This window comes from Physeter macrocephalus, chromosome 4 (assembly GCF_002837175.3).
Source record: "Physeter macrocephalus isolate SW-GA chromosome 4, ASM283717v5, whole genome shotgun sequence".
Lineage (NCBI taxonomy): Eukaryota > Metazoa > Chordata > Mammalia > Artiodactyla > Physeteridae > Physeter > Physeter macrocephalus.
In genome coordinates, this window is record NC_041217.1 from 114,112,537 (window position 1) to 114,117,590 (window position 5,054).

A 5,054-nucleotide genomic window follows, 5' to 3' on the forward strand; every position below is an offset into this window, starting at 1 on the left:
AAAAACTTTGTAAAATTCCTCATCATAGTCAATCTAAATCTGACACTTATGTAGTTAAGTATGGCTATGTGCCTTTTAATGACTCATTTCATGGGAAAATAATCATTCTCTTAAAATTCCTGGACAAAGTACAAAATCTCTTCTGTGGGAGAGAGAAAGAAATCTATGCAAGACTTATTATGTTAAAGGAGGTGAATAAAAGGACTCTTGGCAATTTTCACCTCGGAAGAAGATGTCTGTTTATTGTTTGACATTTTCTTGACAGTCAGTTATTGAGATATAATGTGGAAACTTGGCAAAAGATACATAGAATTTTTTTTCTAAATTGTTGTTTATTGAACTTCACGCTTTGTGTCAAACAGCTGGAGGCTAGGGGAAGGATATGAAGCCTTAAAGAAGACTGGCTCTGATGTGACTTTGCCTTTGCCTCTATTAAATAGCAAAATAATGAATTATTACGGGTAATAGAGGACAATAATGGTTATTGAAAGAAGGAAGATTCCTTTTACCTGATCTACAAGAGCTTTAATTCTGAAAAGCCTTTGCCATGTACAGAAAGAAGTCCTATGGAAATTCAAATCACAGAACCTGATCACATTTGTTAAAATACAGTTCTAAGACATGTCTAAAGGGTCAGGCATAAATGGAGATTCTAAATATTTATTTAAGAATCTCTCATTTTCCCACAATTTCTCCTTGTTTATAATATGTCTAGGATGTCCTTAAAGCTCTCATTAGGGCCACGAGTAGTCAGCCACTATGATCAACTATAGACCATGTATGTATATAACCTATGTAGCAGGAAATCAAAAGCATTTGTTGTTACTTAAGTTCCCTTTCCAACCTTTGCCATCATTTTAATATTCTAACTTTATTTACTGTCGTGATTCTAACCTAGTGCATTATATTTTTGTAGTTATCTTTTTAAACAATAGGCAAAACTTAGGCAAGCTGGATTTTAACTTGTAGGTAAAGAAACTGAAGATCATATGTCACATATTTGGATTATAAGTGATGTAGTTGGAGCAAACATTATTTGAGTCAAAGTCCATCTGATTCCAGAGCAAATGTTTATCCAGTACTTCACTACTTGACTCCCATGCCATTCTCCTTCAGGAAATTTTTAAAAAGATTAAGAAACCAAAAAACCTCTTACCGACTGCTAAAACTGCATATCAGTTATGTTCTTTTGTGACCACTGGTATCTAAATGTGACATGGCTAATCTTAGAAGTACCATCCAAGTTGTGGAATGGGTTAAACTAAGTGCTTTGGGTGGTCACAAACTCATTATTAAGTTTATACACTAGAAACAAATAGATTGGCTGGACTTTGAGGACAGTGATGCAAGATGGCAGCCCCTACAAGTTCAAGAATAGAAGCCCCTCCTGTTGGAAGAATTCAAAGAATACCAGAAAACAGTAGGAGATGGCACAGTTAGCTGGGGTCTAGAAGATGACACACATGACACAAAATGGACAGGGATGCTAATTTGGCCTCCAATAAAAATTTATGAAAACTGAATATTCAGTATAAAATAGAATGTGGATCTAAATACTCAGAAGCACCTTCCCTTTGTGAGATTTATAACAATAATATGAATGGAGTTAATAGTTCTAATGGAGTGATGAGCTCAAGAGCCATATCTGCTAGCAAAATGACAGAATTCCTATACCGTCAAAGTTGTCCTATAAGAGCTTTGGCACCTAAGAGTGTTGAAAGAACATATGAAAATCCCTCAGCCACACAAGCACCCCTCCCCCTCTATTCTGTTTAAACAGTTTTCATTTCACAGCAGTAAATCTTCTAGATATGTCTTGTAGACCTTAAAGTTGTAGAAAAGAAACTCACATTCAAAGCAATTTATCTTAAGATCCTATAAGTGATACTAACTTTTTGTTCATTTGAAATATATAAATTGTGCTATAACATGTAATCCTGTCAAGTGTAACCACTATCCATTTAGTTGAACTTTTGGATTAAGAAAATAGATTTAAATTGATTTCCATTAGAACCGGTGGGTCATATCTAACTCAACTGAGAAAAGAGACATCACACAATCACTTTGCTGCTGATTATATGGCCTGGGGTCTCTGTGTTTTCTCCCATCACATCCTCCTGCCTCCCTTGCCTCTTTCCTCTCTTTTCCTCTCCAGGTTGGGTGGTTTTTTAGATGTTAAAGTTTCAGGTCACAACCTGTGGGACTATTGTTGGGTGTATGAAGGTTCCTCTCTGTACCCCTGGTTTTCTTTTTTTTTTTTTTTTTTTTAAGTCTTAAACTATGCCTACCTTCCCAATTATACTCTTTTCCCCACTGTCCTCCATTACCCTTGGTGGAAGTATATATTGTACTCCCTATGCTGCCCTCTGAAATTGGCCTTTGGTGAGGAATCCAGGAATTTTCCCATATCGTCTCTCCCACACCTTTAATAAGGAGTGCTACTTTTTCTTTCTTTCTCCTCAAGTTCCTTTTTGTACTGTCACCACCCAAAACTTTTCTTGATACTTCCTAGCTTTGACTAGAAGCCATCAGGTAAGGTTGGAAAGAGTCTCTGACCTCCCTCATTCAGTTTTGGAACCAAAACTAAATGAGGGATTTAATTTACTCTTCATCATCCCCTGGGAAATGAGTATTAGGTCCTTAGCCCTGTCACTCTCTGCTGTCATCATTAGCTGATACAATTTTTTTTAGCTCGGGCTTTGATATAATAATAAAAAAAAAATCATCACCAGTGTTACTCAGATGTGCCAGCTCTTAAAGTCTTTGGTGGTTAAACTTGGATAAACCACATGAAGACACTTGTTAACACAAACAATACCTCTGAATAAATTTTATTTTCCTGTAATTGCCTTTGCTTTTGAAAATTGTAGAAGTATTACATTTTTAAGTTTTAAATTCTTCTTAAATTATGAAGTTTTAAATAACAGGTCTCTCATTTGGTCATCCTTACAATTAATTTGTATCTAGTTTGGAATCTGACAACCGGAATAAAAAGAACCTTGAATTCAGTGCATGTTCTGTTTGTCATTATTCTCACCAGGGATTAAGAGAGAACCCAGTATGCATGACAGATTCCTGAAACTGGAGGGCTTGACTTTCTGGTAAATTGCTGCCACTCTCTTAGCCCCTCCATGTGTTCACTAACCCAGAAGTCTCTGAACCCTGTCATTTGGTTTTAATGGAGCCTTCATTAAATTGGCATGATTCATTAAATCATTGGTATTTTGTTATTAAGTCAATCTCCAGCTCTTTTTCCCTGTGGGTAAGAGGGACAGTGGGGTTTGAGCTGGAAGTTGCAACCCTCTAATCATATGGTTCCCCTGGCAGCCAGTCCAACATTTAGGGACTTTCCAAACATCACTTCTTTAATATAAAGTCAGGTGTGATTGAAAGGGTTTTGTGAATAACAAAAAACACATTTATTGCTATTATCACTCAGGAAATTCCTAAGGTTTTAGAAGTTCTCAGTCAGGAACTGGGATAAAGATAAAATGTAGATTTCTTTATCATAAGTCACAATATCATAACAATACTAGCTTTGTGCCAGGTTTATAATTTCTGTCAATCATTTATTATCATATTCTTAAAATCAGAAATCCTCTACTTAATGTTTAATTTTATGAATACTTGAAAATGATTTTTTCATATAGGTGACTTTTGAACTTCTAGTAAACATATACTAGTTAAATAATTTGAAATGTAGGAATAGTTTTTTTTTTCTTCTCTTTTTGTTTTTGGCATTCTAAATATACCAAAATAAAATAATCCAAGAGATATTCAAGATGACAGAGGTGTAGGTGGACGTGGAGTTCATCCCTCTCCATAGATGCATCAGGAATACATCTATAGATGAAACAGTTCTCACAGAACACTGGCTGAAAACTAGCAGAAGACCTTGGACACCAGAAAAGACTATAAAGATCCCTTCATAACTGGAAGGGAAGCATTTGAGGCTGTCAGAAGAGGGTGAAGCAGCAGATCTGGGGCAGACGGGACAGAGTGAGAAATACACAGACTGTCTCCACCACAGCCCTACATGCCCCAGACTGGGAAGTGTGTTCACAAGCTACCCCTCCAAAATCAAAGGCAGTGAGAGGACGTGTGTGCACTGGTTCACACAGGGAAGCAGTAGGGATGGAGCGCGGCACCACCTCCTGGTTCTCCCTCCAGGGAAACCAGGAAAACAAGAACTAGCAAGAGCTTGACAAACGCCTGGCTTTGAATTGGAGACCATTCACCTGCTTATTGCTTCATTTTGGAAATTTCATTGAAAATAAGTAAGAAAAAAAAATACCTGAAAGAAAGAAAACAAAGAACAAAATTCACCAGAATTCCTAAAGAACAGGTCCTGGTACTCTGGCCGGGTGTCAGGCCTGAGCCTCTGAGGTGGGAGAGCCAAGTTCAGGACAGTGGTCCACCAGAGACCTCCCGGCCCCACGTAATATCAAATGTCGTAATGACTCCCAGAAATCTCCATCTCAACGCTAAGACCCAGGTCCACTCAACGACCAGCAAGCTGCAGTGCAGGGCACCCTATGCCAAACAACTAGCAAGACAGGAACACAAACCCACCCATTAGAAGAGAACCTGCCTAAAATCATAAGAAGTTCACAGACACCCCAAAACACACAACTGGACGTGGTCCTGCCCACCAGAAAGTCAATATCCAGCCTCATCCACCAGAACACAGGTACCAGCCCCCTCCAGCAGGAAGCCTACACAACCCACTGAACCAAGTTACCCACTGGGGGCAGACACCAAAAACAATGGGAACTGCAAACCTGTAGACTGCAAAACAGAGACCCAAAACACAGTAAGTTAAGCCAAATGAAAAGACAGAGAAATATACAGCAGATAAAGGAGCAAGGTAAAAACCCACCAGAGCAAACAAATGAAGAGGAAATAGGCAGTCTACCTGAAAAAGAATTCAGAGTAATGATAGTAAAGATGATCCCAAATCTTGGAACTGGAATGGAGAATATACAAGAAACTTTTAACAAAGACCTAGAAGAACTAAAGAGCAAACAAACAATGTTGAACAACACAATAAATGG

The 5,054-nt window shown here is 38.0% G+C and overlaps 1 pseudogene; it reads left to right on the forward strand.

Annotated features, from left to right (window-relative positions):
* Nucleotides 1-1,350: 1,350 nt before the first annotated feature.
* On the forward strand, nt 1,351-1,822 carry LOC112063876 (ubiquitin-conjugating enzyme E2 variant 1-like; annotated as a pseudogene).
* The last annotated feature ends 3,232 nt before the right edge of the window (nt 1,823-5,054 follow it).